Source organism: Mustela nigripes, chromosome 4 (genome assembly GCF_022355385.1).
Source record: "Mustela nigripes isolate SB6536 chromosome 4, MUSNIG.SB6536, whole genome shotgun sequence".
NCBI lineage: Eukaryota > Metazoa > Chordata > Mammalia > Carnivora > Mustelidae > Mustela > Mustela nigripes.
The window spans coordinates 156,180,495-156,204,405 of NC_081560.1; the positions used below are offsets into that span (position 1 = coordinate 156,180,495).

The window sequence follows — 23,911 nt, forward strand, 5'->3', positions numbered from 1 at the left end:
GATTTATGATAATTGAATCCTTCGGAAATTTTTCTTAATGATAAACAGAAGAAAAAAGTAAAATCATGAGTTTCTTATCACCAAGAATATTCAAGAAGCAACTGATGGGGGTTAAAGACGTTATTAAGAAAATGTGTACATATTAAACCAATAGTTAGCATAGGGAGGAAGTAATAAACATTAGAGCAGAAACAGAGAAGAAGAAAAGATCAGAGAAACTAGTTTTTTGAAAAGGTAAAACAGAATTGACAAGCTCTTGGCTAGACGAAGACTCAAATAAGATCAGAAATGAAAGAAGATATTGCAACCGATGCCACAGAAATAAAAAGAAGAAACTGATAAATTCCTAGAATGATACAATCTACTAAGACTGAATCATGAAGAAATAGAAAATCTGACCAGACCAATAACAAACAAGAAGATGGAATCAGAAATCAAAAGTCTCCCAACGACAACAAAAAGTCCAGAGCCAGGTGGTTTTATTACCAAATTCTACCAAATAGTTAAAGAAGAATGAAGGCCCATTCTTCTCACACTTGTTCAAGAATTGAAACCGAGGGGACTCCTGGGTGGCTTAGTTGGTTAAATGTCTGCCTTTAATTTGGGTCATGATCCTGGGTCCTGGGATCAAGTTCCACATTGGGCTCCTTGGTCAGTGGGGAGTCGGCTTCACCCTCTCCCTCTGCCCCTCCCCCTGTGTGTGCCCCCTCTGACAAATAAATAAAATATTAAAAAAAAAAAAGAATTGAAAAAGAGGGAGCACTTCCAAGTTTTACAAAGTTGGCAATACCTTCACACCAAAGCCAGACAGAGACCCTATAAGAAAACTGCAGGCACTTATCCCTAATGTACATAAATGCTAGTATTCCTCAACGAAATACTAGCAAACTCAATTTCAGAGCACATTAAAAGGATCATAAGAAATGTATACATGGCATGAGGGTTTGGCATCACCAACCCTGATGATAAGTTCTAGTTTTATAAATTTATAAAGCCAAGCAAAATATAAATCCTATTTCCTGAATATATTTACAGAAGTCTATAAAAAATGTTCTTTGTGGGCAAAGTATGGTAGAGAATACTCAACAGAGGCTGAGACATGAATGAGAAAAATAAAAATATACAGACCTTTTAAGAAAGTGAGAAAACACTGTTATAGATTTTCACGGAGGCGGTGGCTAGAAGGTCCAGACTCCTGAAGCCCAGCTGGTTGCTGGCAGACCGGGCACTAGAGCCTATACTTCTTAGTTCTTATTCTAGGCTTCTTTCCACTTTACTTACCACTTTGAGCCTCCATTAAGAGAGAAAAGTAACACAACAAATAATAAAGATAAAGCCCAAAGGTTATGCTATCAGCAGAAAATTAGGGCTTTCTTCAAGATGTGCAGAGAGTTAGTCAAAGTACCCTGCCTGAAGGAGGTAAAAGGAAAAGAAGAAATGGATAATAGGAAATGCAAATCAGCCCAGACCAAGGGAGGGCCAGGCACTGATGCTTCAAATCAGTAACAAAAAATTAACCAAGGAAGAGGAGAGATTTATATATTCCCTTGACTTGGAAACAAAAGAAAAATGGAAAAAGTCTAGTTCTTTCACGGATTCATTCATTCACCAAATATTTCTTAACACCTACTATGTGGCATTTGCTGGGCCAAGTCCCAGAAACATGATAAACAAGGAATGTGTGGCCCTCTCCCTCCAGGAGCATATGGTCTGAGAAAGGAGACAGGCATCTGGCCTAGCACTAGCGAAAGTACATGAGCAATTTTAGAGAAAGCAGAGTGCATGGGAAGAGACTGACCTAGTCAGGAAGTCGTAACACAAGACTTGCTGGGGAGGTGGTATTCATCAGAGTCAAAGGTATGAGGGAGAGTCAAGCAGGCAGAGAAGGAGGAATAGAGTTTCCGAGGAGGAAATCATTCTCTGCTCCCCTCTCTAGACTTCTCTGCAGACTTAACAGAATCGGTGCCCTCTCCTGCTGGGCTTTCACAACATCACCAGCCATGCTCTTTCCATCTTCTATGCAGGCTGGGCCTCTGTGCAACATCTCCATGGAGCCTAGCCTCACAGTTCTCTCCTGTCTCCATTCTTACATTTGGTGATTTCTACCCAGATCACTAGCCTGATTTCCAGGCCTGGTCTTGCCACTGAGCTACAAACTAATGTGTCCAACCATAGATTTCAAATGTGTTGGTTAGCAAACATTTCAAACACACTATGGCTTACCTGGGGTAGCCCTCCACCTTTCTTCCATTTTTGTGTGTTGAGTATACAAGCTCTCTGGGAACACACTAACATTAATAAAAGGAGCCAAGGTGGCTAAGGAGAAGGAGGGAGAAGTATTGAAACTATGACACAAAGGATGAATAGTATTTGGCTATGCATTGAAAGAGAAAAACAGTATTTCAAATCAATGACACTCTGCTCTAATTTTACCTTATTTGGTTTCTTAACAATGCCTTAATAAGGCATAGGTGAATTTTAAAAATTCTTTTTTCTTTTATATGTAGTCTAAATTTTCATAAAAAATTAATCATATTTATTCTGAGTAATGCAGTAATCTTTACAAAGAAACATATATGAAACCTGGATCACTGGCATTATCACTGATGCCAATGACTCCAGGGATAGGCATGAATTCCTGGAGACTGGACTTGGTTTGGCATGTTCCTCCACTCCATGTAGCTGGACAGGTACAACCAAAGATCTCTTGCAGCAATCCGACTGAGTCATTGTGAAAACAAAAGACAGAAAAATGGTTTGCTAACTTTTTTTGAATTCCTAGGTCTATGGCCTTGTCCTTCAGTTAAAAAAGGAAAAAAAAAAAAAAAAAAGATCCATTTTTTAACCTAGCCACATCCTTCACTGACAGCTTTTTGTTGCAAATACAAAATGCAATAATGAGAAGAGTGAATAGTTCAACTCTCAGACTGATTTATAATGACAGTTTTCTGATACAAGGGAAATGAAGAATTGAGCAGATTCTGTGAAGTGAAAATCCTCAATTATGTTGTTCCCTTGTATTAATTAAACAGGTGCCAGGGAGTTTTCAGAGTAGAACCTCTGAGACCTCTGTTGTATGGAATTACAGTTGTTAAATGTTGTGCTCTTCTCGATGCAAACATGAATACAAATCCTGATTGAGCATCTACCAGGTACAAAGTGTAGCCCTGCTTGGACTCCCGGAAGAGTTCTTACTCATCCTAATGCACTTCTTACATTTTACCAAATTTTTGTTTGTTAAGAAAAACAGTCTGCTTGGAAAACGTCCAATATTTATCAAATACGCTAAAGAAATTAATTGAGAATCTTAGCCCAATTCACTGCTGTCATCCTATTCCAGGATTCACAGAAGAAAAATACTTTGACTGGATTCTGCATGTATCAAAGAAATGATCCCTATTTTTAGATGAGGATTTAAGATTTCTCAGAAACCGGACTCTCTCTTCCACCACCAGGAGTTAAACTAATCTAAGTTTGTAACGTCAAAACCTGAAACTTTTGACAAAACCTCACTCTTGATTTCCAAAATCCAAGAAATTAATCACTTTTTTTTCTTAGTTAATCCTGCAAATGCCTGAAAATCAACATATCTACAACCAAGCTTGTTATCTTCAACAAAACCATTCTTCTGTTTATATTCTCTGCTTCTTTGGAGGAATATCCAGTATCTCGAGCCAGAGGTCAAGAAATTATCTTAGAATCTCTTTCCTTGCCCTTCATGTTCAGTCCAACACCAAATTCTTTGATTTCCTCTACCTAAATACGTCTAGAACCCCTCCTTACCAGCTCTGCCACTCCAGTTCAGGCCCTCATATCTCATCTAAACAACTGACTACGGCTTCACTAAGATTGGTTTTTCTTCTACCCATGTTCCTTCTTCCCCATCAGATCGTCATATAGTCATGGACACCTGTGTGCCATTCAGTCATGGGATTCATCTTTGGAAATCACTGCTACCATTTCAAAGTTCTTTAACAGCTTCCTGTCCCTGCAGAATATTAACTAAACTCCTTTGCCAGGCTTACAAAACCCCTATGATCTGGCATCCTGCCTCTTCTCCCACCAATCTTAACTTCTATGTCCCTGACCACTTTATCTTCTGATTCTCAGAAAATGTCTTCACTTACTCCAGCCTCCAGGCCCATACGCATCTGGCTTATTCTTTGCATAGAATCCTGACCCCAGCTCGCCATTCCATGAAAGTCTCATTTACAATTCAAGTCTAAACTCAAAGTAATCGCTGTACAAAAATTCCTTGACTCCCAAGATCTCACAGTCTCCTTACCCTCTCTCTACTGTAGATATTAAAAATATAATAGCCGTCCTTTCATAATGATTTTCTTCTTTACAGGTCTGTCTCCTACTAGGTTATGCATTCTTTGATGTTAAGATCCTTGTAACTTTACCACTTACAATAGTGCCTGACATGCGGTCAGTTGCAGTATTTTTAGGACACTGATATGAATGAATGCATGTTTATGAAAATACAAGTTTGACTTGAAAAAAAATAAGGAATTATTTTTGCCTCAATGGCTCAGCTCTTTCACCTGTTATTATTCCAGGAGCCTAAGTCACCTTGGAAATTGGACATCAGAATCCTGCCTCTTGGTTAAGTTCCTTCAAGATTGTTTTGTGGCATTTCTTGCAGAAAGGGGCAGGGGGAAAATGCCAACAATAGATGTGGGAATGCCAAGACGGATTTTGCCTTGGTGACCTCCAGAGTCCCTTTCAGTTCAGTCATGTGTCTCTGCTGAAGCAAACACATGTTGTTATTAATGAATGATTTCAGGTCCTTTATTAGACCAAATGACTGGATTTCATCAATACAAAGATGGAGGTTAAGAACAGAGTGAGGAAAACCACATGAAACAAATCTGTATCCTCCTATGAAGAACCAATCCAGGGTTTGCAGAATATCAGCATACAAAATTAGAATGTTCTTTGTGCTGTCTTTATATTGGAGATTTGCCCACTGCAGGGCGTACTTGGTTGAGTGTGAGAAAAGGGGATATGCCCAGCATATGGAGGTTTCCAAACTCACATGAACAAGACCAAAAATGGACATTTGAACTCAAATAAATCCAAAAATAAAAGTGACCCATGTCTTTTGTTTTATCAGGCCAGAGGGTTCATATTACATCCATTACTACTTGCTAATTTATTTCCTCAACATCCCAAATGTTTTCTAAGCTGTCGTGTGAAAGACCAAATACCACTAGAGTTAGAAAAGACTTAGATACCATGTGGTCAGGTGCTTCACAGACAGGGATCTCCGGTACCCTGGGGTTCTGATGTGGTACTTCGGGGACCAAACAGGAGGGCAAGATCCAGCCCCTTTTCCTTGCTTCAACTCCAACACCAATCCTCTTGCCTGTCACATTTATTTGATCAGTTAATGGAGTCTCTCACATGACTTCCTCTGGTAGGGATGAAAGAATTTTGTTTAAAAGTTTAAAATACTCTGTTATACCAAATTCCCTTGACCTACAGAGGAGGAATCTGAGGCTTGGAAAGGCAATTGATCTTCACTGAGTAGCAGATGACCAGGACCTACCTGCCCATTCTTTTTTTTTTTTTTTTTTTTAAACGTATAAAATATTATTTGCTTCAGGGGTACAGGTCTGTGAATCATCAGTTTACACAATTCGGACCTGCCCATTCAAACACCAACTAAAATGAAGGCAATATACCAGACAATACTGTCCTTGAAGGTAATATACCAGACAATATTGTCCTATCTGGTCATCAGTCCTCACCTGGAAATGGGATTCATACTGGCACATGCCCCACAGAATTGTTTTGAGGAATAAATGGGTTAATCATAGGAAATGTCTAGCATATAGGTAATAAGCATTCAAAATATTACCTGTTTTATGGCTCATTTATGGTTTTAGTGAACTCAGAAACCTCAGGGTTAGCCAACATTTTAGTTTCCTACCAATGCTGTAACAGACTGTTACAAATTTAGTGGCTTAAAACAAACTTATTCTCCCAAAGTTATGGGCATCCGAAAGCCAAAATGGAGCACAACAGGATAAAATCTAACTGTCAACAGGGCTAAGGTCCTTCTAGGGACTCCAGGGGATAATACTTTGACTTTTCCAGCTTCCAGAGGCTGTCTGCATTTCTTGGCTTCTGGTCTCTTCTTCCATCTTCAAAGTCAGGAAAGCAACATTATCCAATCTCTCTCTGGTTTTGACTCTCCAGCCTCCCTCTTTTACTTCCTTCACTTAAAAGAATCCCCATGATTCCACTGGGCTCACTCAGATAACCCAGCATAACTTTCCCATCTCGAGACCCTTCACTTAATCACATCTACAAAGGCCCTTTCCCTCTGTAAGGTGTACATTCAGTTTCTAAGAATTTGAACATGGACATCTTCGGGGGACCATTATTCTGTGTATGATAGACAAGTTATGTAAATAGGCAAGAACGGTTTTGTAGAAGAGGGAATGGTGTGGACTGCTTAGGCCTTACCTAAAGCAAATCATATTACTATAAAATATTAAAGTAGACAAACCAATAGATCTCAGACCTGACTTGCATGAGGACACTGGTTTGGGATCCTGCTCTATGACATTTCATAGTTCAGTTAGACCAGGTCTACATGAAGCAAAGAAGAAAGGTGGCAACTGCCAGAGTCTGTGTTACCTAAGAACCCTAGATAATTTGAGATATTTTTCTCATAATGAAACAATGTAAGTTTCCATCCAAATTCATGTAGTCTGCTTCCTACATGTTTTCAATACCTGGCCGTGGGAAATGACCCAGTTTTTATCTCCCTTTGTTGACTATTTCAAATTAAACTCTTTAGCAGCCAATAACCATGGGAGACATACCAACAGGTGCTTCATCCTGGACCCCCATTTTATGTCTCTTTTTTAGCCATTACACCTGGTTGACTTGGAAATACTCCAGGGATGGCATCTGTTACCACTGTCTCCCTTGAAATATGTGCCCACGGTTGTTGATCTGCAAATGTTGATGAAAACCCAAACTGTATTTGTCGCTGTTGTCTCATGGCTTTGCCACCATATGCTAAATCAAATTACATTTCACAGTCGGCAGTTGAAAGAAATAAAGAAACAGTCAATGCAAAGACATCTTCCTTGGCACCACTGGGGAGGTAAAATATTAAACCTGCCCATCTATCTCCTTTATTCAGTCTGGTTGTTATTGTTGTTAACATGGAAAGTGGTTTTTTAAAATGAGCGCTGGTAGGGGAGCCTGGGTGGCTCAGTGGGTTAAAATGAGCGCTGGAGGGAATGCAAGCTGGTACAGCCATGGTGGAAAACAGTATGGAGGTTCCTCAAAAAAGTAAAAATAGAATTACCTTATGATCCAGTAATTCCACTGTTAAGTATTTGCTTCCTAAGTAAATGGAAACACTAATTCAAAAGGATACAGGCACCCCTAAGTTTATTGCAACATTTTTACTATAGCCAAGATATGGAAACAGCCCAAGTGTCCATCCATGGACGAATGAGTAAAGAGGATGTGGTACACACACACACGGGAATGTTACTCAGCCTAAAAAAGAATAAAATCTTGCCATTTGCAATATGGATGAATCTAGAGGGTACAATTTTAAGTGAAATAAGTCTGAGAAAGAAAACCATATGATTTCACACGTATGTGGAATTTAAGAAACCTTAAAAAAATGAACAAAGAATAAAAGAGATAAACCAATGAACAGACTCAAATATAGAGAACAAACTGATGGTTGCCAGATGGGAGGCAGGTAGGGCACGGGTCAAATAAGTGAAGGGGATTAAGAGCACACTTACTCTGAATTTTGAATCATTACATTAAACATCTGAAACTAATATAATACTAGATGTTAATTATACTTGAATTTCTTTTCTTTTTTTTTAATGAGCACTAGAGGCTCCTTCTTCTGAGTGCACCCATCAGTCACTAAAATGTAGATTTATTATCATAAACAGGAGTTTGGAGCATGAAAACCAAGAGTGTCCTTGAGGCAATGACCTTGAGGGAAGGAATAGCAAGGAATAAGTAGGAAGAAGAGCAGTTAAAAAAACAAACAAAACAAATGATGAAATCATCATTTGTCCATATGCATGAGAGTGGGCATGTGGGAAAATAACTAGGGGTGACTATCAAAAGCCTTAAGAGGAAAAGTTTGGTTTTCATCCATCTCTTACTGCTATCTGGGTGAGAGCACTAAAAGGTAAAAGAGTCTAAAGCCCATGGAGCCATTAGTTTATGAACTTTAGTTTACGAATCATTATTTATGCAACAGATGGAAGAAAACAATTACTGTCCCAGTCCTTATTTTCAGAAAGGAAGCAAGCCTCCAAGCACGGAGTCTTACCCCACTAAATCAGCTCCTTCATCAAGAAAGCTAAACCTGTCATGGCCACTGGGACCAAGTGGAGAAGATGCCAGTACAAAGGAGAGGTAGGTAGGCAATTGATTTTTTTTTTTTACTCTTACTGTATATATTTCTTCCTGTTGTTTTAACAAATTACCACAAACCTAGTCATTTAAAACAAAGGAAATTTGTTATCTTATAGTTCTGGAGGTCAGGAGTCTGAAATGAGTCTTATGAGGCTAAAATCAAACTGTGGATAAGGCTGTGTTCCTTCTGGAGACTCTAGGGGAGAATTGGTTTTCTTACTTTTCTCTATCTTTCAGATAGAGACTTGGAGTTCCTTCCTCTGTCTTCAAAGTACATCACTCCAACCTCTGCTCCTATTGTCACATTTCCCTTTTCTAACTTAGACCCTCTGGTCTGCCTCTCTACAGACCCTTGAGATTCCACTGGGCCCACCTAGATAATCCCTGATAATCTCTCCGTCTCAAAATCCTTAATTTCACCACATCCACAAAGCCCCCCCCCTCCTTTTTTATAAGTAAGGTGACATGTCCAGAGATTCTGAGAATAGGGAATGTGGGGGGTCATTTTGTCTAGCAGACAGGTTTGTCAAAGAGGACTTTATTCCAGAACGTACAAACCCAAATGTCCACAGAAGACAGACAATATAAATGATTCAACAGACCAAGGAATGATGGAAAGGGAAGTAAACCAGAGCACAAATAGTCTTCTAAGGCTTTCACATTTGAAAAACCATATGTAATTACTGTGTGGTTAAAAAAAAAAAAAAAAAAAAAAAGATGTCTCTGGTTCATGCCTGCTGATTTGCAGCCATTGTTTTAAACCAAATATTTGCTCTGTCATCAAAGAGCCTCTTCTGCCATAATAAAAAGGAGACCCTTTCTGTTAAAATACCCACACCACTCTGCAGCCAAATACACACTGCCAGGAGTCTATAAAAGGCTAAAAAGAATATGCTAAAAAGAGGAATGAGGTTTAGAGGCCCATCTTAGTGGAGATCCTCACCAACAGCTAATTGGAACAAGCCAGGAAGAAAGCTGACACCTACAGGAAATATGGGATTAAAAAAAAAGAAAAAAAAAAAAAGATGGTGACCCTGTTCCCAGCAGGCTCAGAAAGAGTTCTCTGGCTTGGAGGCAGAAGAGAGCCTGTTAAGTAGTCTGCAAGGACTGATGGCTCATAAATTTCTGCAAGTAGCCACTGTGACATTGCAGCACAAGTTCCAAGGACACAGGCAGAGATGGTAGCAATGCCATGTTTTTGCTGGGCTTGACCTTAGAGAGGTTCAGCCAACTCCTGGGGTTTGATGTGGGTTATCAGGGACAGGGGGACGGGGCATCACTTTGTGAAGATGTGTTGAGTATTTGGCTATGGTAAGAATGGACTTCATCATCGGTCATGGAACTCTAGGTTTGCAGACACTCTGAAACTTGCATCAAAATCAGGATATACATCAAAGGTTTCTAGAGGTTTGGGACAGTATTTAATACATGGTAGCAGGGAGGAACAAAAAGAAGTATTGTCAGTGGAGGAAGACAACTGGGGCAGCTCATGCATGAGTTGGGGGGAATCCAATTAAAATTCATACAGAGAAAGACATGTCCTTCTATTTAAAAACCAAAGGCAACAAGGAAGCAAGTACATGGATGTCTGATTATGAAAGGGAAGGTTGTGTGCTTGTCTGGAAGGGAGAAGTTGAGTCAAAGACAAATTTATTTGCATACAAAACGAAACAGAATATAAATGTGTATGTGGGAGAGAGAGGAGGAAAACAGAGGGACAGAGGGAGGAAGACACAGACAAAATGCTTTACTGAATGATTTGTACTCAGTAGGGGTGAAATTACAAATTAGGTTTTTCTGTTGTTCTATGCCACTGCCTTCCAACAGGTTTTGTCAATCATCTTCTTGCCTCTGGATGAAATCTCAGAAGGCATACACAGCTTCTCCTGTCACTCACACATACTAGTGAATAGTCTAATATAAAATGCCCGGTTTAGTCCTAATATCAAAGCTTTATTCTCTAAGTCAAACCTCTTCCCTCTTCTCTTGCATCTTGGGCTGGTGGAGGCACGGAGAGCCTCAGCAGGGAGGGAAGGTGGGTCAACTTCGGACTATCATTCTTGTTCTCTTCAACTCACGAGGCTATCTGGTTTTCCAGGGTTCAAGAGGAAAGAGAAAGGAGAAAGAAAAGATATGGCCTGGCTGGTATGGTTGCCCTTGACAATCCTGGCCACCCAGAAAGCCCATTCCCCTCTCCTTGCCTACTGGTCTCCACCTATGTGGGGTCTTCAGAAACCCCCATTACTGTGTGTTTCTCCTCTGCTTTTCCCACGTCACAGGAGATACCACCTCTGTCCCTTCTAGCTGGTGTCCATGACTCTTCCAACAGCCCTAGCATCCGGGGTCCACCCCGGACATGCTCCCCACCGTGGGTTCATGAGCCCTCCAGGAGATTCTTTTGGTCAGAAGCTTTCAAGGTGGCTCAAGTTCAACTCCTACATCAGTACCTACCTGGTCCATGTCTATTAGAGTGGACCATTTTGAATGCAGCCCTGTGTCCTTGCCCTCCTGCTACAAACTATTCCCCTTAATCACTTTCCTTTATAAATTTTAGGTATAAATCAGGTCCCTCAATACCAGCAGACAGAGGTCAGGCTCTGTCTGCTGGTATTGGAAATCAAGTGATTTCCTAGAGCATTCCTAAGGAGAGGAAATCAGAATTAAACACCCCTCTGCTTGTTTTCTATACTTTCCTGAGGTTACCTACAGTCTTAACATGGCCAGTATAGATGGATAAAAACCTACTGTTCTCAGCCTTTGGAATCCCCCCAGAACTTCCAGATAGAGGGAAAAGCCACAGTTAATTTCCTATTACATACATGATAGATACAAATATGTATATATGTATGTGTGTGTGTGCATAAACATATACATCTATGTCTCTCTCTCTCTCTCTCTCTCTCTCTCTCTCTCCCTTTCTAGGTAGTGGCTAGCTGCCTGAGAAATAAGGAAGTGGATCTCTAGAATTCAAGGAACAGAGGTGAAGGTAGAGCAGTATTTTTCCTACAAGAAAACAACCAATAGATACCAAGAAGATAGCTGATTAATAACTTTGGGGAAGCAAGAAATTTTATAACAGTAATGACTGGCAGCTAATTTTTAGTGGTTTCTGAGTCTGAGCAGAAATGCCCTTCACTATGCCCAAGTCTTCAGGGCTATTCTGTCACTATATTATCACTGAATTAGTGCAGCATTGCTTTGGATAAGAAAGAAGAGGAGTTTTCATGTCCATTGAGGAGAGAAACACAAGACATTTGGAGCAGGCAGCACTGTGGTGAAGTAAAGGTGGGAAGTTCTTAATGACCCAGCCAAAAGAAGAAGTTACAGGGAACCTCAGGCCAGAGTTAGCCCCTCTTTGGGGTAATGTGCTGAACTACTGAGAATCCTGGACCTCTGGTTATTTAAGTTGGAAGCTTGATTTATTTCAGGTCAATGTCAAACAAGATGGTGCCTTTAGAAGGCTGGAGAGTTTGGAGATAATCAGGGCACATGTAACTAATGTAGTAGTCCCTGTTTTTTAAACTTTCTAGTATAAATTGGAGGGTTTAGTATAAATTTGAGGGTTTGATCAAACTATGAAATGTTTCCATTAAATAGCAACACAGTAAGCCAGAAACATTCTGAAACTTTTAAACACCTACAGGAATCAAGCACAAACTATGCCTCTATTAACACATGTTTTGTGTATTTTGTTGACAGTGTGTGAATTTTGAGAATTAGACTGGGCCACTTCCCCAGCGCCTTTGAAACTCTGGGATTTCAGAGTTTTATTCCTTGTCCCGTAACCTCCATTGCCTCCATGTTCCCTTATTCAGATCACATGCTTCCAGTTTCACTTTGAGGATGAAAACGGAATTATGACCAGGCAAAAGCAGAGGACAAGGAAATCATTGGCCTCCCCAGGACTCCAGAAGTCTCTTGCAGAGGTCTTGCTAGGAGCCAAAGGGCAGGATGCAGATCCCAGTTTGGTCTCTGCCAAGCTCATTGTGATGCCCCATGTGCCATGGTAAGGTCAGCTGTGGTAGGCTGGGCTGCAGGCTTTCTCCCTGTAGGATGAGGTTTTATAACTTTCTGATATTCCAAGCCCTTGTAAGTTGACTCATGAAAGCCACAGGAGAGTGGCTCACACCACTCAGGCTCACCCAAGGCTCATTTGTAAACCAGAAAATCAATTTGCTAATTTACAGTGATTCAGATACAGCTACCGTTTGTTTGGAGCATGCTGCATGCCAAACATTGAGCTCAAGGCTTTCGTACTCATGATCTCATTTAATCCTCCTGTCAGTGGTCAATGGATGTCCCCAAAGGGAGGCCTACTTAGAAAAATGAAAAGGATTTAAAGAGTTTCTTGGATATAGCAAATCAAGGCAAAGAGAAATAGAGTACCTATGGAGGTAAACTTAAAACAAAAGGATGTTCTTGAGTCTTTCTCTTACATATACCTGCTTATCAAACCATTGTCAGTAAGAAAACCCAGACTGCTTCCCATTGGCAGTGCAGGACCCTGTCTGATCAAAACATTCTCCTACTCTTCTTAGTATTTTATGCTGATGCTTTGTGCCTCCCCACAACATCTTATTCCTTCACAGCCAGACTGCCTCTGTGGAAGGAGGGACAGGCACAAGCAGGTTTTCTTTAATATAGGAGAATGTCCCCCAGCTTTTAAATAGATCCAAACTCTTTCTTGAACCTGAGCTATCTCCTTTTCCATAGTAGCAGACTGGGCAATGTGCCTCCAGAGTGGATCTCTGGAACCTTCTCCACCTGTGCTGAGTACAGAAGGTAACCTGTGCCCTCTCTGTGGCTCTAGGCATGGCATGAAGACATGGGAGGGAGGAGGGACACAGAAGGAAGAGATTCCAACTTTTATAGTTTATAATTACAAATAGTTTCTATAGCTTAAAAAATAAAGTTTATTATCACATGGAAGAACTGTCAGGTGTGTCAGTTTGAGATTTTTGATAAATTTGCTTAATCATTTATGCAGTGCCATGCATTACGTGTTTAGCGATGAAGTCACTTTACTTTCAAAGAACTCATTGTCCAAAGGGGAACATAAACACGTAAGGAAATAATTCTAATGCAGTGAGCTCAAGGCTAATGGAAGTATAAACATGGTACCACCAGAGAATTGAGGTTTGGAAAATTCTGACTCTGTGGCCAGGGAAAGTCTTACAGCTAAGATAACATCTGAGCAGTTTTAAACTAAGAACAAATTCACTGGCCAGGATAGGAGGGACACTGGGAAAGGGGGTGAAGAGGAAAGTTTAGGGGAGGGCATTCCAAGTGGAAGGAACAGAGGCCTAAGACAGCACAGGACTCTTAAGAAAATACAAGACACTTGGTACAGCTACAGCGACTCATGAGTGGAAATGAGGCTGAGAGTTAAGTGGGATCAACTCATAATTGACTAATTGTTAAGATTAGAAGCCTGAATTGCAATCAGTAGCCAATAGGGGCTGAGTCTAAGCAATGCCATTTCAAGAATATATGGGCATTTTTAAAAGAATTGTGCAAATTATTTTCTTTTGTAACTAAGTAAAAATATGTGAATGATATTCATTTTAGGGAAATCTATTATTCTATCTCATTGTTTAAAATAATATTTTGACACGGAACTTTCTCCAGAATAGATCACATACTGGGTCACAAATCAGTACTCAACTGATACCAAAAGACTGAGATTATTCCCTGCATATTCTCAGATCACAATGCTTTGAAACTGGAGCTCAATCACAAGGAAAAGTTCAGAAGGAACTCAAACACCTGGAAACTAAAGACCACCTTGCTTAAGAATGCTTGGATCAACCAGGAGATCAAGGAAGAACTGAAACAGTTCATGGAAACCAATGAGAATGAAGATACTTCAGTCCAAAACCTATGGGATACAGCAAAGGTGGTCTTAAGGGGGAAATACATAGCCATCCAAGTCTCCCTCAAAAAAATAGAAAAATCCAGAATACACCAGCTGTCTCTACACCTTAAAGAACTGGAGAATCAACAAATCAAACCAAATCCACACATAAGAAGGGAACTCATCAAGATTAGAGCTGAGATCAATGAGGTAGAAACCAGAGATACAGTAGAACATATCAATGAAACTAGAAGCTGGTTTTTTGAAAGAATCAATAAGATCGATAAACCATTGGCCACACTAATCCAAAAGAAAAGAGAGAAAGCCCAAATTCATAAAATTATGAATGAAAATGGAGAGATCACAACTAACACCAAGGAAGTAGAAACAATTATCAGAAGTTATTATCAACAGTTAGGGGTGCCTGGGTGGCTCAGTGGGTTAAGCCGCTGCCTTCGGCTCAGGTCATGATCTCAGGGTCCTGGGATCGAGTCCTGCATCGGTCTCTCTGCTCAGCAGGGAGCCTGCTTCCTCCTCTCTCTCTCTCTGCCTGTGTCTTTGCCTACTTGTGATTGCTCTCTGTAAAATAAATAAATAAAATCTTTTAAAAAAAATTAAAAATAAATAAATAAATAAAGAAGTTATTATCAAAAGTTATATGCCAATAAGCTTAGCAACCTAGATGAAATGGATGCATTCCTGGAAAACTATAAACTACCAAAATTGAACCAGAAGAAATCGACAACCTGAATAGACCGATATCTAATAACGAGATTGAAGCAGTGATCAAAAACCTCCCAAAAAACAAGAGCCCAGGACCTGACGGATTCCCTGGGGAATTCTACCAAACTTTCAAAGAAGAAATAACACCTATTCTCCTGAAGCTGTTTCAAAAAATTGAAGCAGAAGGAAAACTTCCAGACTCTTTCTATGAAGCCAACATTACCCTGATTCCCAAACCAGGCAAAGACCCTACCGAAAAGGAGAATTTCAGACCAATATCACTGATGAATACGGATGCTAAGATTCTCAACAAGATCCTAGCCAACAGGATCCAACAGTACATTAAAAAGATTATCCACCATGACCAGGTGGGATTCACCCCTGGGCTACAAGGATGGTTCAACATTTGCAAATCAATCAATGTGATACAACAAACTAATATGAGAAGAGAGAAGAACCACATGGTCCTCTCAATTGGTGCAGAAAAAGCATTTGACAAAATCCAGCATCCGTTCCTGATTAAAACGCTTCCAAGTATAGGGATAGAGGGAACATTCCTGAACCTCATCAAATCTATCTATGAAAGACCCACAGCAAATATCATCCTCAATGGGAAAAAGCTTACAGCCTTCCTGTTGAGATCAGGAACAATACAAGGATGCCCACTTTCACCACTCTTGTTCAACATAGTATTAGAAGTCCTAGCAACAGCAATCAGACAACAAAGAGAAATAAAAGGTATCCAAATTGGCAATGAAGAAGTCAAACTCTCTCTATTCACAGATGACATGATTCTTTATATGGAAAACCCAAGAGACTCCACCCCCAAACTACTAGAACTCATACAGCAATTCAGCAACGTGGCAGGATACAAAGTCAATGTGCAGAAATCAGTGGCTTTCTTATACACTAACAATGAAAACACAGAGAGGGAAATTAGAGAATCGATTCCATTTACTATAGCACCAAGAACCATAAGATACCTGGGAATAAACCTAACAAAAGAGGTAAAGGATCTGTACTTGAGGAACTACAGAACACTCATGAAAGAAATTGAAGAAGACACAAAAAGATGGAAGATCATTCCATGCTCTTGGATCAGAAGAATAAACATTGTTAAAATGTCTATACTGCCTAGAGCAATATATACTTTTAATGCCATTCCGATCAAAATTCCACCAGTATTCTTCAAAGAGCTGGAGCAAATAATCCAAAAATTTGTATGGAATCAGAAGAGACCCCGAATCGCTAAGGAAATGTTGAAAAACAAAAATAAAGCTGGGGGCATCACGTTACCTGATTTCAAGCTTTATTAAAAAGCTGTGATCACCAAGACAGCATGGTACTGCATAAAAACAGACACATAGACCAGTGGAACAGAGTAGAGAGCCCAGATATGGACCCTCAACTCTATGGTCAATTAATCTCTGACAAAGCAGGAAAAAATATACAGTGGAAAAAAGACAGTCTCTTCAATAAATGGTACTGGGAAAACTGGACAGCTATAAGTAGAAGAATGAAACTCGACCATTCTCTTACACCGTACACAAAGATAAACTCAAAATGGTTAAAAGACCTCAACGTGAGACAGGAATCCATCAGAATCCTAGAGGAGAACATAGGCAGTAATCTCTTTGATATCAGCCACAGCAACTTCTTTCAAGATATGTCTCCAAAGGCAAAGGAAACAAAAGCCAAAATAAACTTTTGGGACTTCGTCAAAATCAAAAGCTTCTGCACAGCAAAGGAAACAGTCAAAAAAACAAAGAGGCAACCCACGGAATGGGAGAAGATATTTGCAAATGACAGTACAGACAAAAGGTTGATATCCAGAATTTATAATGAACTCCTCAAACTCAACACACACAAAACAGGCAAGCATATCAAAAAATGGGAAGAAGATATGAACAGACACTTCTCCAAACAAGACATACAAATGGCTATCAGACACATGAAAAAATGTTCATCATCACTAGCCCTCAGCGAGATTCAAATTAAAACCACATTGAGATATCACCTTACACCAGTTAGAATGGCCAAAATTAATAAAACAGGAAACAACATGTGTTGGAGAGGATGTGGAGAAAGGGGAACCCTCTTATACTGTTGGTGGGAATGCAAGTTGGTGCAGCCTCTTTGGAGAACGGTGTGGAGATTCCTCAAGAAATTAAAAATAGAACTTCCCTATGACCCTGAAATTGCACTCCTGGATATTTACCCCAAAGATACAGATGTCGTGTAAAGAAGGGCCATCTGTACCCCAATGTTTATAGCAGCAACGGCCATGGTCGCCAAACTATGGAAAGAACCAAGAAGCCCTTCAACGGATGAATGGATAAGGAAGATGTGGTCCATATACACTATGGAGTATTATGCCTCCATCAGAAAGGATGAATATCCAACTTTTGTAGCAACATGGATGGGACTGGAAGAGATTATGTTGAGTGAAATAAGTCAAGCAGAGAGAGTCAATTATCATGTGGTTTCACTTATTTGTGAAGCATAACAAATATCATGGAGGACAAGGAGTGTTAGAGAGGAGAAGGGAGTTGGGGTAAATTAGAAGGGGAGGTGAATCGTGAGAGACTATGGACTCTGAAAAACAAATTGAGGGGTTTGAAGTGGCGAGGGGGTGTGAGGTTGGAGTACCAGGTGGTGGGTATTATAGAGGGCACGGATTGCATGGAGCACTGGGTGTGGTGAAAAAATAATGAATACTGTTTTTCTGAAAATAAATAAATTAATTTAATTTTTAAAAAAATAAATAAAATAAAATACTATTTTGATAATATTCTAAATATTTTGCAATTCATTTTCTTCTCTTATCTAATATTTCCTGATATACCAACAACTTAATATATGGTATGTAGCTCTGGTGTAGTGGAAAGAAGTCTAAACCTGGAGACAGAATGTTTGGCTCTGGGTCCCTACTCTTCCTCTTTGAAGCTGTGTGACCTCATAGAGTCACTTAACTTTTCTGAGATTCAATTTTTGAATCAATTATGAGGATTAAATTAAGGAACAAATGAGAAGGCCCTTGGACCTAAAAAGTCCACCAGGCATTCCAGTTCATGAAATATAGGATGCTGTTAGGTGATATTGCTGATTTTGAGTAGTCAACTTCAATCTCCCTTTCTTTTCTGGAGGAGAACATTCAGGCTCAGAGTGTGAAGATTAGGAATGGAGCTAAAGTCTGGACCCCCCAAAATTATGCACCTGTATAATTCAGGAATGGTCTTCTGACATGTCTTCATAAACAGGAAGACAAAACCTTAAAATGAAAATTCATACAGAAGTGTGTTGATAGATATGGAAAGAGGTCCCAATTCCTTGATCCAAATGTGACTAGTTTGCTGTTAAAATAAAAGAAAATATAATGGTTAAGAGAGAATAGCATTTTACTTCATCCACTCAATGAAAAAAATAAATTCTCTATTTTCCTTACCACAAACTATATTTTAAATTCATAACTAGTTCTAGTGTTATCTACTGGTTAAAGACTGATTTGCTGAGGATGAAAGTAAAATCTTGATTGAATAATAATCCCACTAAAGAGAAAAAGGTAGATTCCTATTTTAACCCATATGGTCTATGTGATAGAGTTTTCAGAAGAAATACTCTTAATAAATCTGTCCAAACAAAACAGAAAACAGGAAAAGTAATTTTTTCAAGAAAGGGAACATAGCCTCATTTATTAAAAATAGACTGTGTTCTTGATTAAGATTCTAAGACTAAACAGAATAGACTACATGAATTTAAATAAAATCATTCAGGTAGAAAGGGGGAAATTTCTTTGTTATAGTTATAATAAAATTCAGAGTAAGACATTCCATTTCAGAGAAAATGGTGGTCTACATTATCAAACTTATTCTCTTGCTGAAGAAAAAAAATACCAGACAAAATGTATTTTTTTTTAAAAAGCCCAAGTTCACAGAAGAGTTGAAAAGATAGCAATATATTAGAAAATTCTAAATCCTAAGTGTAACTGGATCCTGGAAGCATCTTTTTTCATATGGTATTTACCAAACCTTCCAAAATTAAACTCCAGATTTGACAGTTTCATACAGGGGAAAAAAAAAAAAAAGAAGCACAAATTCTAGAGCTTTAAGGTATAAAAACCAGTAGGAGACCTTCTTCACATTAAGACTGATCTCAAAGGACTAACAGCTCAGCCAAAAATGAAACAGAATTAAGTATGTGTCCCAACTACTCCCTACAAAGAGAAATGCATGCCCACCCCCAACGAGAATTGTAAGGAAAGTTACACTGTGCAGAAGGGGAAAACAAAACAAAAATGCTGGAAAAGAAAAAAAAATAAAAATCCGTCAAAAACAAACAAACAAATAAATAAATAACCTCTCAAAAAGTGATCCCAGAGTATGACTGTCCTTGAGGACCAGCCAGAACTGAAAACAAATCTTCTCGGGAGATATAAGTCTTCATATTAACCCTCAAAGTATCATTATAAATACCTATCCTCAAGGACAAAGAGTAAAATAAAGCTGAGGACAGGTGGAAACCAGGCATATCAAGCAATCATCAACAGAAACAAAAGCAATAGAAAAAGATCCATCAAGATTTTTGTATTACCATTGGAAAAGCAGATTATAAATTAACTGTGCTTAAATGTTGAAAACTTGACATACATAAATAGGAAAATATTGAAAGTGACCCAGTAGATTTGAAAAAGAATGAAATAGTGTCTAAAAATTTTTAAGCATAATAACTAAAAGGGAAAACTCAGTGGTGGTGTTTGGCAGCTGATGAAATGGACCTTAAGAGAATTAACTGGGAACTTCTGAGATGATGGTCAAGTAGGAAGCTTCTGAGCTCACCTTGTCCCCAAAATACAATCAGATAACACCCATATCAATACAAATAACCCAGAAAACTGACAGAACAGACTCTCCACAGCTAAAGGTAGAGAAGAAGCCAGAAAGAAGAGGGAAGAGACATGGTCTGGAGCTAACCTGCCCCTGGGACTGTCCATGTCCATAGCAGGAAGAGATGCCAGGGACTCAGGGAGGGTATAGGAACAGAGCCCCACACCAGGAACCCCACACAGGGGGACTCCCATGGGGAAGACAGATCCCCATAACCTGAAAACAAAAGGGGACTAACAATCAGTGAGACTTAGCACCTGGAACTTTAAAAATCAGCAGTTTGCTTATGGGAAAACCAAAAGAATCATTTGAGTCCCCATCCCCAAAGAGACAGCACAAAAAACAGCTCTACTGAGATACTGCATAGAAGCTGCAGCTTGGAAAATGACAAGCATATATGGGAGGGAGATTCACTTACAAATCTCAGGGCATGTGCTAGAGGGGCAGGAATCTTTGGGAAACTTCTCCAAGAACAAAAGAGCTGGTGGTCACCATTTCCTCTCTCTACCCTTGTCTCGTACTTACAGACACCTGAAACCAGTAAAGCATGGACACTCTCCACCTAGCCTGCTTTAGCAGGCTTAAAGCAGGCCCCATCCACACATTCCTCTCAATCTTAGCCTCAGCAAGAGTTTTCCAGGGCAGCTACAGGTCCCCTCCTGCAATGAACCAACAGAGGACCTTGCTAGTATTGCATGCCCTGCCCCCAGATTCTTCTGCAAACATGCCTTTTCCAGTTCAACCTTTTTTGCCTAGAGTCTTTGAGAGCAGCTGCAGGTCTCCTCCACAGGGTACCTGCATGCCCTGCCCTTTACATTCTCCTGCAGACCTGCCTCCTCCAACAGCTCTTGATAGGAGTCCAATCCCAAATGGCACCACAGCCTGGCAGTGTGTAAGCGGTTCCACACTGCCAGTGTGTACGCGGTTCCAAGGGCTAGTACACCTCCAAAGTGACTCCTTCCCTGGAAAGAGGGGGAGAGAACAAAATGCCCTCGTCTGACTGAGGCCACAACAAGGGGGCTGGGGACACAACTGATGTGACTACAGGCCCCACCTACCAAGAAAAGCTTTTCAGTGTACAACAAACAGAAAGTGCCTTACAGTTTGGTGCCACTGCATCTCTGGCAAATGCCTGGTCTCACTCAACTCAAGATAATGTTGGCCCCAGAATGGCCCACTAACACCACAGGGACTAAACCCTGCCCACAACAGGCAAAGAAAGCCATTGCAAAAGACTGAAAGCAAATGTGACTGTGCTATAAGAATAAGGCACATACAACACACATAGGAGACATCCTTGAAGGGCTAGGTTTTGGTGAACAGGGAACAATTCATTGCAGGCCACTGTAGGAACTCTTCATCATAAGGCCACTTTCAAGAGCATGAAATGTAGCTGACTCTTCTAACACATGGAAACAGACACAGAGAGTTAGACAAAATGAGGAGACAGAGAATTATGTCCCAAACGAAAGAACAGGACAAAATCACAGCCAAAGAACTAAACAAAATGGTGATAAAACCTGATAGAGAATTTAAAGTAATGATCATGGAGATACTCACTGGACTGGAATTAAGAGTAGAGGACCTCGGGCGCCTGGGTGGCTCAATGGGTTAAGTCGCTGCCTTCGGCTAGGGTCATGATCTCAGGGTCCTGGGATTGAGGCCCGCATCGGGCTCTCTGCTCAGCAGGGAGTCTGCTTCCCTCTCTCTCTCTTTGCCTGCCTCTCTGTCTACTTGTGATCTCTGTCAAATAAATAAATAAAATCTTTAAAAAAAAAAAAAAAAAAGAGTAGAGGACCTCAGTGAGACCTTTAACAAAGATATAAAACCCTAAAAAGTAACTAGTCAGAGATGAGGAATCCAGTACCTGAAGTTAAAAATATACTAGAGGAAAAAAAAATACTAGAGGGAATAATTAGCAAACAAGAGGGAGCAAAGGAATGGATCACCAACCTGGAGGGCAGACTAATAAAATGCAGTCAAGCTGAACAGGAAAGAGGAAAAAAAAAAAAAGAATAAAAAATGAAAGTAGGCTTAGGGAACTCAGCAATACTGTCAAGTATAGTAGCATCACATTATAGGATTCCAGAAAGAAAAGAGAGAGAAAAGCAGGCAGAAATTTTATTTGAAGAAATAGTAGCTTAAAACTTGGCAAATCTGGAGAATGAAATAGAAATCCAGATCCAGGAGACACAGTTCCCAGCAACAATCAACCCAAGGAGGTCTCCAACAAGACAAGTAGTAACTAAAAGACTAAAAAGTAATGATAATGGGATAATTTTAAAAAACAGCCAGGGAAAAGAGAACAGTTAGATACAAGGGAAACCATTAAGGCTATAGCTGATTTTTTGGAAGAATTTTTGCAGGCCAGAAGTAGTGGCATGATATATTCTGTAAAAAGAAAACCTGCAGCCAAGAATACTCTAACCACGAAGGCTATCATTCATAATACAAGGAGATGTAAAGAATTTCCCAGATAAACAAAAATTAAAGGAATTCATGACTACTAAACCAGCTCAACAAGAAATGTTAAAAGGGACTCTTTGAGTGGAAAGGAAAAACCCTAAGGGGGATTAAGAAAAGTAGGAAGCATAAAAGAGGTAAGATTAGGTAGATCTATAAACATCAATCAAGAGGTTCACAAAATAAAAGGATATAAAGTATGACAGCACATACCTAAAATGTAGGGGGAGAGGAGTAAAGAAGGTGTTTAAACTTAAGCAATCATCAGCTTAATATACACAACTATATGCATACGATGTTATATACAAATCTAATGATAACCACCAACCAAAAACTGGTAATAGAACACAAAAAATAAACAGAAAAGAACCCAAGTATATCACTGAAGAAAGCCAGCAAACCATGAAAGAAGAGAGCAAGAGAGGAAAAAGTGCTACAAAAACAACCATAAACAAGCAACAAGATGGTAGTAAGTACATACCTATCAGTAATTACTTTGAATGTAAATGGCCTAACACTCCAACCAAAAGACATAGGGTGACAGAAAAGATTAAGAAAAAAAGCAAGACCCAGATCCTGAAGAAGATGATGTTGGAGTAGGAGGGCCCTAGACCTGCCTTATCCCAGAAATACAATTAGATACTATCAAAACATCTTAAGTACCCCAGAAATAAGCCTAAAGAATGACAGAACAAATTCCAAAACTTAAAGTATAGACAAGGACACACCAAAGAAGCTATTAAGTATAGAGACACAGTTTAGGGGAAAAATAGATCATGGCTGCTGCAGAGGGGAGGGAGCCATGGTCGCAGAGAAGGGTGAGAGAGAGGAGATGGGGAAAGCACAAAGAGAATGTTTCCCCATTACTATTTGCTTAGAAAATGAGAGGGGCTGAATTCCTTGGTTTCTTGCCATCAGCAGGATGTAAAGCCTAGAATTTTAAAACTCAGCAGGCTTGGCTATGCTAGAGCCCAGAGAGTACTGTGCTGCTCTTGGAGAGAAGGCAATCAAATAACCTGGGATATAGAGCATGGAAACAGAGATCTGAAGAGCACCTGGGGCACACAGTGAGATTATCTGCTCTTCTCAGAATGCTTCTTTAAGAGGAAACATTCATGGACACAACTTTCTGGGGCCAAGGAAGCACAAACACAGAGCCACTGACAGGAGGCAGCACAGTGCCAACACTGGCTGACCAAGTTGTTTACACTAAGCTCCAACCCTCTGTGCTCTAATGAACTGCCCTTCTCCGTCACATTTACTTCAGTTCCTGTGCAACAGGCCCCCAAAGACCAGCACAAACATGTACCCACACCGTGTGACCCAACCAGAGTTTTGCATGGCTTCAGTTCCAGTGGGAGTGGTGACAGGTCTCATTTCACAAGCAGACCAGAGGACATCTAGTTAGAAGTCTCCACATTCAGGCCAGGGACCAAACACTGCCCATAACAGGCAAGGAGAACCACTGTAGATGACTGGCCTGGACGATAGAGCCCCCAGAATGCAATAGCAGAGTGCATGGCACACACACTGGAGATACTTCCTGAAGTATCAGGTGCTGGGCACT

General features: G+C 40.0%; 1 long non-coding RNA gene across 4 annotated transcripts in view; it reads right to left on the minus strand.

Moving 5' to 3' along the window:
• LOC132015322 (uncharacterized) overlaps positions 1–21,609 on the minus strand; it is a 249,038-nt gene extending 227,429 nt beyond the window's left edge. For all 4 annotated transcript variants that reach the window (XR_009403622.1, XR_009403619.1, XR_009403620.1 and 1 more), the window contains exon 1: positions 21,442–21,609. This is a non-coding gene — a long non-coding RNA (uncharacterized LOC132015322). The remainder of the gene's footprint in view (positions 1–21,441) is intronic.
• Between the last annotated feature and the right edge of the window lie 2,302 nt (positions 21,610–23,911).